Here is a 12,303-nt window from a genome sequence, read left to right on the forward strand (position 1 = left end):
TTGGTTTCCCCCTGTGTCATGGTCCACTAGGCAACCCCTCACCCTAAGGGTATCTGAGGGTCTCCACCATAGGGAATCTCTGCCTTTGGTGTGTCTTGGGAAAGAAGAAGGCTGATGCTGGGATGGAGTACTCAAGTGAGGCTCCTCTACCTTTGGGCTCAACTTCCTCCAATCACCATTCATCATGTGTGCCTTTCTTTCTTTAGCTGAGATGCACTGAGCTCTCAGGGTCAGCCTCTGGCTACCTAAAGCTGGAGGCTGAGTCCCTCTGTTTGGCTTACTGGAGGGACAGGTCAGGTCTGGGGTTTTTAGGCCCCATGTTTGGCTGTGCCCAACAGTGTCCAGCTGTGGGAGGTCCCTAACTACTTTTAAGGGGGATCCCTCAGGAGTCTGTCTTATTTTCACTTGGCTAGGTTTACCAGCTTCAGTGATCCTAATCTGTTGATTAAGGGGTTCTTTTGGACAGGGGGCCCTTTGGGGTCCACCACTGGCCTCCCTGACCTCTTCAGCCCTGGGCTGACTGAGGCAGGGTAGAGAGGTGCAGGTTACCTGCTCCAGACTGGGTCCCACCTGGGAAGGGTCCACTGCCATCAGGGGCTCTGCCAGGCTAGGCCTGACTACCTCTGGGGCAGTTCCTTCAACAGGGGTAGAGTCAGTTCCCTGAGGAGGCTGGCTCTCACCTAGTGTCTGGGAGGGGGAAGACTCTTCTTCCTCCTCAATGCTCTCTGTTTGAGTGGAGTGATCCATTGTTTCAGGCTTCACAACCTCACTATCTGTTTGAGTAGAGGCTGAGACCATTTCAACCTTGCCAACCTTTTCAGGAGGGCACTCAGTTTGTGTTTGGGCTGTGACTGTCACAGCCCTCCTATCCTGTTCTGGAAAGTCTGTCTGAGCCTGGGCAGTGGCTACCACTGCCCTTCCAACCTTTTCAGGGAGGAATGGTGCTTGGACTGGGGCTGTAGCTTTTACTGCCCCACTAACCTTTCTGGGTATGCCTATCATTCTGGAGTGAGTTTCTTGCTCCACCTCAGCCCATGCTGAGATTTCCAGGTCATTCCCCAGTAAGCAATCTACAGGTAGGTTGTCTCTCACTGCCACTCTCATGGGCCCTGTGACATTACCCCAACTGAGCTCGACTACTGCCATGGGATGCCTTCTCTTCACTCCATGAACGTCTGTCACCTGGTAAAGGAAACCAGGGGTCAGTTGAGCAGAGGGGACCAGATGGTCAAACACCATGGTGATGCTGGCCCCTGTGTCTCTGAATGCCTCAACTTTCTGACCATTGACTAGGAGCTCTTGTCTATACGTTCCCAAAATGTGGGGTCCAGTAGTGAAGTTGGCAAACCCCATGCCAGTCTCACAGACAAGAGTGTTGTTAGGGGACCTGGCTAGGCCATAGTCCTCCTGATTGCCCAAAGTAATGCCCACCACATTCTTGGGGGCACTCCCACCACCTGGGGGATTACCACTAGTGGTAACAGGAGGTTTGGGAGTATTACCTGGGGGTATATTTCCCTTATTGCTATTTTTAGGGCAACTGGCATCACTTTTGTAATGGCCCACCTGTTTACAGGTATGGCAATAAGGTTTCTTCTGTTCTGAAGGAGTGTTCTGGGACCCACCACCCTTGTTGGAGTTTTGGGGCCCTTGGGAAGTCTTCTCTGTGGATTTATCCCCACCCTTCTCTTGAGGCTTGGTTGATTCCTTCTTCTGGTCACCACCCTGGTTCTTAGGCCTGACCCTGGTTCTGACCCATTTGTCTGCCCTCTTACCCAATTCCTGTGGAGAGGTCTTTCTTTCTTTCTTTATTTCTTCATTTCGGCTAATATGCCATAAAAGACAGTGCATACATTACATTGCAATTCATTAGTAGTTAAAAACATGTTATCACATAAATACATTAAACACAAACTATAAAATACAGTACAAGTTGGATGGTGATTTAAGCGGAAACATACATTCATAAAGGATACATTCATAAAGGATATAGTGGACCATCATGACAATCCCAACAACGATACAGTTACAATTGATGCCCAACTTTTTTCCTTTGATAAAAGATAGAGAGCAAAAATCTACTGACACTAAATACTATTTGTTGAGATGTGTTTGTTAATAGGATTCTCAGAGCCTGGGAGCATGACCTCAAGCCCAAAAGTAGGCATATTGGTTTAATGCACCTCCTTCTAGCCTGTGCATAGAGGGGACAGAAAAAAAGAATATGCTGTTCATTTTCGGTCTGGTTTTGGCCACACAATGGGCAGAGTTCATCCATGACTGGGGATGTTGGGTCGCGATTTCTAGCCCACCGTGCCAGAGTAGTTTTGATCAATAGATTTCCATACCGAAATTTTTAAAATAAAGTTTTGGCAAGTGGCGGCTCGATCTCATCCATAAACATCTCATAGAGTGGTTCATCCTTAAAGTTTAGGAACTTTGCAACTAAGGTACCACTGGTTGTAATATTTACGGTTCTACTTAACATAAAACTCCAAAATGCTCTTTTTAGGATTAGTTTGGGATTAGCGGGTAGTTGCTCGGGATTCTCCCAAAAGTGTTTCAATCCTATATTACTCAACCAAATCTTGATATGCCTTAGCCATGGAGTGGTACTCTGGCTATCAAAAGTCATAATTTCCTTTAACCCGTCTCGGTAGTCTTGAAGTTCGGGCACTTGCCATAGTCTCACCCACAGCATTAAAGGTCGGATCAAAACTTGGTGATCAGTCCTTTTAAAGTTTAGGTCGAGCTCCAGGGGAACTAATGGGGTACCTCTAGGGACTCTTACCAGGCTACCATAAAATTATTATCCAAAACACTGAAAGACTCCCTGGACCCTGGACCCCATATTTCAGCACCATAAAGAATAGATGCTTGGACCTTAAATTTGAATAATTCCATCACTGGGGATACCGCTTTGCTAGTGCTCATACTTTGCTCCCTAAGTATTGGTTTAACATTTTGCACGTAGGTTAATTTGCTTTTATCAATTTGGGCTTTCCAAGTAAAGTTTGAATCCAAAGTCACCCCTAAATAAGAGAAATGTGGCACTGATTCGAGCGTAACTCCTTTGAGTGTTAAACAGCCCTTATCTGGTTTGATAGGATTTAGGGCCATACATTTGGTCTTCTTGCCATTGATCTCCAATCCCTTTTGACTACAATATTCATTAAAAGTATTTAGTAATGTCTGCAACCCATTTTTTGTTTGGGAGATCAGAATGGTGTCATCGGCAAATAGCAAGGATGTCACCTTTTCGCCATTCAGTTTTGGAGAATCATTTTTGCATCTCTCTAAGAAAGAGGGGATGTCGTTTACAAAAAGGGAAAATAGCGTCGGGGCCAGAACACAACCCTGGCGTACTCCTCGTTCGATGGGTATTTTTTGAGTTAATTCGCCATTTGGACCCCATCTAACTCTCGCGAAGTTCCCTTCATGTAGTTCTTTGATCTGGACGACAAGATTTTTTGGCATGCCTGCTGCACTCAAGGTTGCCCATAGGAGACTGCGAGGCACCAAATCAAATGCGGCCCTTAAATCTACAAAGGCTACATATAAATGGCACCTCTTAATCACTACGTACTTCCAATAGAGGCAGCAAAATCTAAAAATTTGGTCTATTGTACTGACCTTGGATCTGAAACCAGCTTGGAATTTAGTTAAAAAAGAATTCTCATCTAGCCAATTACTCACTCGTATTAAAATATGTCATGAGTATATTTTCTGTAAAATGTCCATTAGACTTATTGGCCGATAATTACATGGGTCCATCCTGTCTCCTTTTTTAAAAATTAAAACAAAAATTTCCGCTCCCTTCCAACTTTCTGGAAATACTGAAGTGCAAGAAAATGTATTGCACAAGTAATTGATATAAGGTGCCCATACTTCAAGGTTGTGCTTATACAGGTCCCCTGGGATTTTATCCAAACCTGGAGCTTTCCCGGATTTGATTTGTGATATTGCCAGCTCTGTTTCCCCTATAGTGAAAACCAGATGTTCAGCTGGAGATTCGAGATTTTCTACACTCGTATTCATGTAAGGGTCATCATATTTTTTGTATAAATTCGAGAAGTGTGTGACCCATGTTTGCTCATCCAAGAAAACATCTTTGGTTACCCTGCCTGCATGGTTCCCATTAGCGACCAGCCTCCAAAAGGCCACATTATCACGAGACTTTGCCGCTAGTAGCAAATCGGCCCATTTGTCTTCCTCCCAAGCTATCTTTGCGACCCTTTGAACAGATTTGTAATCACTCCTTGCTTTTTTTACGTCTACTGGAGATTTGGTCTTAATTGCCAGTAGTAATTCCCTCTTTGACTCTCTACTGGATCTGTCATACCATGGCTTACTATGGGACAGATTCTGGGTCTTCTGCTGAATTTTTTTTGGCATCTTGGTGACTAGTAACTAGAGGTCAGCAAAATTTTTTTGATGAATTTGGAGAAATGAAGTGTTTCTTTCATTATCGCTTATTCTTTCTAAGTAAGGGCCAAAAGTGTCTGCCAAAAGCGAGTATATTTCTCTTAAAATGGCCATTTTAGGGACCTTCTGTTATTAATAATATGGATCTCGGAGTTAGCAACTTCATCTTCCCCAGATGTTGATTGTTGGACCATGTCATTTAACAAATAGGCATCCAGCATCAAGTTTAAGGGAAAATGGTCACTTTCAAACCGTTCCATTACTTTGAGGTCTAGGAGATGAGGCCAGAGGGGAATAGAAGCAATCACAAAATCTAAATTGCTTTTATAGTTGTTCCTGGTGAATGTTGGTTTTTTTGAGCTGTCGGAGGGTAACCGTCCGTTACATGCCCTAAGGGAGTGTTCCGTACATAGGTTAATAAGTTGTAAGCCCAGTGTTGTACATTTAACCTGTTTTACATTCTCCAGGATAGGGATATTATTTGCTTGATCTTCATCATTAAAGATTTCGCTAAGACCCAAGACTGGCTCAAAATTGCAATTTAGATCACCAGCCAAGATAACAAAATCCTCCCTGGGATCTAGTCTACTCAGAAAACAATCTAATTTGGCAATGGTCGGAGATTCTTTTGAGGAGGGTGAAGGCCTATTATAGACATTTATAAGAAGTAGATTCCTCCCATTGCAAGCTGTGATCTTTAAGGCTAATATGTCTACCGAGTCAGTGGGTATCTCCTCTATGTTTACCCTTAGATTTATTTTCACCCATATCAAAAGCCCCCCTGACGGCCTACCACTTCTAGAGGGTATCGCACCAATCCCATAAGTCTTGTAGCCCACCCTATGAGGCGTCTCCACTGCCCAAGTTTCCTGAAAGAGGCAGAGATCAAAGGACTCTATATAAATAGCCCACTCCGGGTCCCTTAAGTTTTTATCAACTCCGGCTATATTCCAACAGATCATTTTTATCGGATTTTCAGGAGTAACTAATCTCTCAGTGCAAGACCTTGGCGTCACTACCTGAGAATTTGGGGTGACATCATAGGGTACATTAACATTGTCATTGTCAGTTTTGCCCATACAAGAGGGAGCTGTGTTAACCAATACATCATTCACATCATCGAAAAACACAGCGTTAGCCAATGCATTCTGAGTGGTATTACTCACATCATCACAACTCAATGTATCTAACCCCACACACCCCAACACCTCATGGCATCAATCACAGTCGTCTAGACCGCTAAAGATGTCATATCTATTAGAGGTTTCTAGCGGTGTGAATGGTTTCAGATTATCCATCCTACCCCTCTGGGTATTATGAGTTTTGGCCGATACATAGTTCCATCCCATTGGATCTGGTGCTATCATGGGGCATGGGATGCAGTGCATATTGTTTACATTCTGCACTGGGGGGGATAAGATGCGTAACAATTACTCCCAGCATTCTGTACAATAGGATGGTTAATTGGTGGAGCTGTGGGTATGTGATGTAATTGCTGATATTGCGGCAAGTGAAGCTGTGACGGAAAAACCACTGACCTCGGGTAGAAGTAGGTCAATGGTTTGGGGATTATTATGTTATTTGTATTTCCAGCCTGCCAGTTCAATATGAACTGGACAGCATTTGGATCCCTAAAATTCACCACCACTACGTCACCATCAATGTCTTTGGGTTTACCCCCCAGCCATTGAAGGCGACGTACATGAACAATTTCTCCATTGACATGATTTGCAATAGGCCTATATAGGCTAAGCCAATGCATAATTTTATCTTTTAATTGGGCAAAACCTTCCCTCTTGTTTGGTCCAAGCACAGGCACCCCTGTTAAAACTACCACATAGGGTACTGCCTCTGGTGGAAGTTCGGGCAGAGGTGTCCTTCTAGCTTTCCCCCATGCATGACTGGTGTCTCCCACCTCCCTTGTTGGTTTCACCAAAGGTGGATTAGATATGTTACCAGTGTTTTTATTTGTAACATTTGATGATGATGTAGGAACAAGGTTTTTTAGGTGTGGAGGATTAGGGGGTGGGTGAGTTTGTACAGTCGTCATCTGCATGTTCCCCGTAGATTTAGAAGTAGATGCAATTGGGGGAGGGATATTAATAGAAGTAGTGGTAGCTTTGGGTGCTTGGGTTTTTGCTGATGTGTTTTGTGGGACATTTGCTACAGTTGTTTTGGTCGCATTATTCAAGCCGGTGTTAATTACATCATCCTTTTTACCCAATACACGCTCAATGTTACACAACCTACATTCCACCTCCATCAACCTCTCCAGTATGCTTGCTGAGTAGGACTAAATCAAACTCTCTATGTCAAATAGAGACACAGAAACCCTGCTCACAGTAGGTCCATTAGCAACCGCAGACGTGTCCATAGAATCTTCGTTGGCTAACGGGGTAGTTGGCATGGCGGAAAATGTTATTGGAGCAGTACCCCCCTCGCTGTCTGTATGTGGAGTACAAAGTTCTTTAACAGCATTGCTTGTTTTCTTGCCAAAATCGCGACAGCTTAGTTTTGGTTGGAGCGGGTCTCCCCTTTTCCGCTGTTTTTTATTCGGTGGTGGACCATAAGTTTTTTGGGCAGGAATCAATTTTTTAACCTTAGTACGAGGTATTTTTACAACAGGCGAGGCTTCTCCTTTTGATGTACTTTGATTATTAGATAGTAGAGATAACCCACTCGCATCTAGGGTAGGTAAGGGGCTTTGTGTGAGCACAGTTACATTAGCTTCCAAGGGCTGACTATCCAATAAAGAGGACGAATCATTTACTGTCAAATCAATGTCAATATTATTAGAACCATTAGCTGGAAGAGAGGACAAAGGAAGTAAGCCATTTTTTATATTTTCCACGGAGCGACGTCGGTCAGCCCTCCTCTCAGCAAGGACAGATTCCCTGGCAATGTCAGGGGATGATTTGGAAAAATAATTATCTAGGGTACCATTTAGCATCACTCCCTGTTTATCAGGTGCAGGCAGGTCTAAAATTAACGACTCCATTAGCAAAGGCTGGGGAGGGGAACCAAGGCAGGCAAGGTAATAAGGGGAGATGGCAGCAAAAAGTACCTTATAGGCCAGAAATTATGGCCGGTCCGGTCTCCTCGGTTCTCGGAGGGTCTCAGAGGGTCCGCCCTTAGTCCGGGCTTTGTCCCGGGCTGAGTCCCGCACACGCGTCCCGCACACGCGCTGCTCCCCTTCCTATTATACAGGAGGATTGCCAAAGGGGAGGGGTTACGGGAAGAGGCGGCAGGTGTGCCTGATGGTGATTGCACTGCCTGGTGAGCCTCGCAGTCCCGTTTGCTGACCTCCGTTCCGCGGCGTCTCCTCCCTCTGCACAGTCCGTGGGCAGGTCACAGGAATTACAGGCAGCTTCCAGCAGCAGAAAGAAAGAAATCACGCACTTCACACGCCTTTGCGAGCGGCTCCCGCGGAGCGGGGGCCGCGAGGCGTTTTGAAGGTAGCGCCCAGAGGGGAGGGGTCACGGGAAGAGGCGGCAGGTGTGCCTGATGGTTATTGCACTGCCTGGTGAGCCTCGCAGTCCCGTTTGCTGACCTCCGTTCCGCGGCGCCTCCTCCCTCTGCGCAGTCCGTGGGCAGGTCACATGAATTACAGGCAGCTTCCAGCGGCAGAAAGAAAGAAATCACGCACTTCACACGCCTTTGCGATCGGAGAGGTCAGATCAGAGTCTACCAGGTGCTGGTGTAATAACTGGTTCTGACAATTATTTAAGATTTGCTCCCTCATAATTAGATTGTACAATCCTTTAAAATCAGTAACCTTACTACCCAGTAGCCAGCCTTCAAAAGCCTTAGTGGCACAATCAACAAAGTCAGTCCAATCCTAAGACTGAGTTTTCTGGGTGTCTCTGAACAGCATCCTGTACTGTTCAGTGGTTAAACCAGTGTATTCTTCAGGACTTGGTAATTGTTAGCATCCTCAACTCTAGTAGTGAGGAGCTTATCTCTACCTTTACCTTCAAAGGAGAGCCACAAGATAGCTGCCCACTGACTTTGGGGAACACCCTGCACAGTGCAGGCCCTCTCCAAAGCAGTTATCCATTTGTGGATGTCATCCCCTTGCTTAAAGGGGGGCACTATCTTATTCAGGTGCTTTCTATCAAAACTCCTTTCCCTATTGCTAGGTATATTGCTGCCACCAGTGGGCTCTAGCCCACATAATTCTTGCTCTCTAGCAAAGGCAAGTCTCTCTTTGGCCAGGGCAAGTTCTTCCCTTTCAATCCCCAGTTTGACTGCCCTTTCTTTAGCTTCATACACTCTCCTCTGAGGGGATGTCGTCCCTCTGTGAGAAGAGTTGTGAGAGCCATTGGTTTGAAGGGATCTGTTAGAGCCTCTGGATAGAGACCTAACTCGTCCATTCCCAATGTTAAGCTGGCCTGAGAGTGGTCCCAGGGGTCCCCTAGTACCATTCTCATGCCTGCTTAAGTTGGACCTGGTTAGTCTTCTGACTTCTACCTGTCCCTTGTCTGCCTCATCCCCAGAGGGATCCTCTTCCTCCTCCCCCTCTTCAGTCTCAGCTGAGAGGTGGATTAGGTCAGGGTCTCCTCTGGTTCCCTCAAGGGGAGGCATGCTTCCATCTGGATTAGAAGCGCTAAGAAGTTTCTCAGCTTTTCTGGCATCATAGGTCTCCAAGAGACCAATCAGAAAGGAAGTGGTGGGGTTAGACCCCTGTTTTATCTTCATGGAGGTACACACCTGTCTCAACTCATGGAAGCTAAGAACAGTATATCTGGAAGGGAGGACCTGTGGAGGGTCCACTGACACAAGCGGAGACTCAGAGTTTCCTCCTTTGTCTGACATACTGTTTCTAGTGTGGTGTAAGTGATGCACCTACCTACACTATGTGTTTGCCTACTGATCCCTTGCTAAGAGTTGCAGCCAAGGTGTGCTAAGCCTTGAGGAGCTGCAACAGCTGGTTCAGTAGAACTCAGAGTATTCTAAGCTAAGTTATATGTACCTAACAGTACTTATGTGATCTTTCAACAAGATATTCTTAGGGTATGTGTGGTAAAACAACAGCAAGCTCAAATCCCACCGCTGCCACCAATGTGAGAAGGTGGCCTGATATGCAGTGTTCACTATTCTAGTGAACACTATGTATCAGTCCAGCAACCCTTATTGATGATTGGTTGTAAGTCAACCTTATAGACCAGCTATCCTAGTAGCGTGGATACGAGCAGTCTAAGGCTAAAGACTCAAGAGGGCGTGTTAAGCCAGCTGTTTACCACACATATACCCCTTGAACACCCAGTGAAAGGACACCACACAAGTGTTATGAAAATAAACAGTGTATTTATTAAGAATCACAACAGCCCTGTACTCTTTATGAGGACAGGGTACTAAGCACAAAACAAAACTCTTACGAAAATACTTAAGTTAGCACAGTATATACAAATGCCCGAGGGGCACGGAAAACCATATACTCTGAAAGTGGAATGCGAAATTACTAGCAGGTAAGTACAGTACTAATAGGCTTTGGAATCGCTAGGACTTGACTATAGAATCGTTAGATTACTTCTAGGAGACCCAGGGGACTCGGGTGCAGAGTGTGCACTCTCACGCGTGATGCGGGACAAAGTCTATGGTAGCTAGATTTCACAAAGTTAGTGTTCTCGGGCGAACCCGACCTGGTAGGGAGAAAACGAAAGTGGATCCTGACCCTTGGATAGTGAGGCTATGCTGGGGCACCGAAATGCCGAAGTTACCTAGCCCAGGGGCTGCAGCTGCATAGGTCTCAAAAGACGTCGGGAATCCTCGTTGCCGGACCAGGAGCCTGGAAGAAAGAAGTTGCTGGCAGGCGACCAGTGAAGAAAGTTCGATGGATCCAAGCCTGGATCGAAGGAAGATGACACCTGAAAGCAGAGGGGACCAAGTTCGAGACTACTAGCCAGTAGTCAGTGGGCACCAGGAGGGCACTGGATGGTAGCCACCTTGACTAGGTGAGTGGGTGACGCTGTGTTCGCAGATCTCACGGACCAGGAGGCGTTGTCGGCGACCAGGATGGAGGAGCGAGCTGTCCCACGATGGATGTAGCTGTCGGCGTCACTGGACCCAGGATTGGGCAACAAAGCCTTGGCAAATTCAAGCCCACGCGGTGGACTCAAAATGGCGTCTGGAGTGGACCAGGAGGGTCCGGGGTGCCTCTCTTGAAGAAGGAAGCAAGGGCCAGTCTGGAGCAACCAGACCAGCAGCAGTGATGTCGTCGGGCGTCGTGAAGAAGGCCACAAGCCATCCGGCTAGTAGCCACACAGCACGGTGAGCAGGCAAAAGCAGAAGGGCCCCACGCAGATCGTGGAGATGCTGGAGGGCTGATCTTCGGTGCTGGAGCTGCTCAGGGTTGGGGCTTCTCGGACCCCAAAGCACTCACCAGTGGAGCACACGGTGGGCTTGTTGCAAAGAAGTCGTGCAGTCTTGGCGATCGTCGGTCCCTCGAGGTCTCGTCGCACTCACGGTTCTCAGCTTTGCTGTAGAGGTGAGTAGAGGTCAGAGGTGCCAGGGAAGCCGGGTTTCGTCGAGCTGGGTCGTCGGATTCGTGAAGAAGGACTTGCAGCAGACCGCAGTGTTCTTAGGATGGTGCCTGCGGATGCAGGGTGACTACTCCTTAGCCACAAGGGAGAATCTTGAGGAAGAAATCTTGATGTCCTTTCGTAGAAAGTCGTGTCAAGATTCCAAAGATGATCTAATTTGAACAGGGGGCCCGCTCCCATCTTTATACTAAAAAAGGGGCTGACCCGGTGACTAGGTCCTGCCTATGGGTGGGACTAGGAGGGGGGTGGTTACACCCCTCTCCCATGCCGGCCTTTCCCCAGGCCAGGGGCTGGTGTGCCCCTGGAACTGGTTCTGACCGGCCTATGCGTAGTGAGCACCAGGGTGCCACTCAGCAGTCACCTTCCTGTAAAGCCCTGCCTACCCAGGATACACAAAACCATGTCTGGGACGGTGCTAGCACCGCCCCTGACAGGAAACCCTTTGTCCAGGCTCCCCTCGCTGGAAGGACTCCCAGCTGCAGGGGGTCAGACTCGTGTCTGTGGTGGCAGCATCTATTTTGTGGAGCTGAGGCTTCGCTTAACTTTAACCGGGGTTCACAGTTACATACATGTCGTCTCCCTCTAGAAGGGTGGAATGCTAACCCCGTCGCCAGAATTGGTGAGGGGTTAGTATTCCAATTCGTATGACACCTTACTCGACATGTTTTGATAAAGCAATACCAAAGATAGCATTTAACCGCGAGGATTATAATGCACTTAAGAGTATATGGTATGCGTTATCATGGAACAGCTATTAGGACTTGGTTACGCAAGCTGCAGACAGGCTCAGCTCATGCCAGAGCACCATCTCACATGATTCCAAGCACTCTGCCTTCAGGATTGTTAAGGCCTGCCATAGGAGTGACTGATAGGAATCTGTGTGTCCATTTTAGGGTTAGATATAGGTATACTATATCTACAGCAAAGGGTGATTACACGACTTTGCCCCAGCTGTCATGCAGCCAGTTGTGTCAAATTTAGGAGGCCAGCCAGGGGTGGCATAATACATGCTTCAGTCCCTGGCAGCCCTGGGTACACCCATGCCCTGAGTTACAGGGTCTGATAGGGTGGCCCAGTACCAATTGGAAATGCACCTGTGGTACATGGAATCCATTTTAAAGAGAGAGCAGTAGGCCTGGGGTCCTGATTGGCAGGGTCCCAGGTCGACTATGTCAAAAACCAGCTAAAACACAGGGCAAAAATTTGGGGGCAACCATAGTCAGGAGGTACCTTCCTACACTCAGGCAGCAGAGTCAGGATGTGTAGGATAGGGTCCACTCATTTATCAGTTACTGTTCCTGTCAAAGAGCGCTGCATAGTGCCCTTCATGGACTTA

Source organism: Lissotriton vulgaris, chromosome 1_1, assembly GCF_964263255.1.
Source record: "Lissotriton vulgaris chromosome 1_1, aLisVul1.2, whole genome shotgun sequence".
NCBI classification, from domain to species: Eukaryota; Metazoa; Chordata; class Amphibia; order Caudata; family Salamandridae; genus Lissotriton; species Lissotriton vulgaris.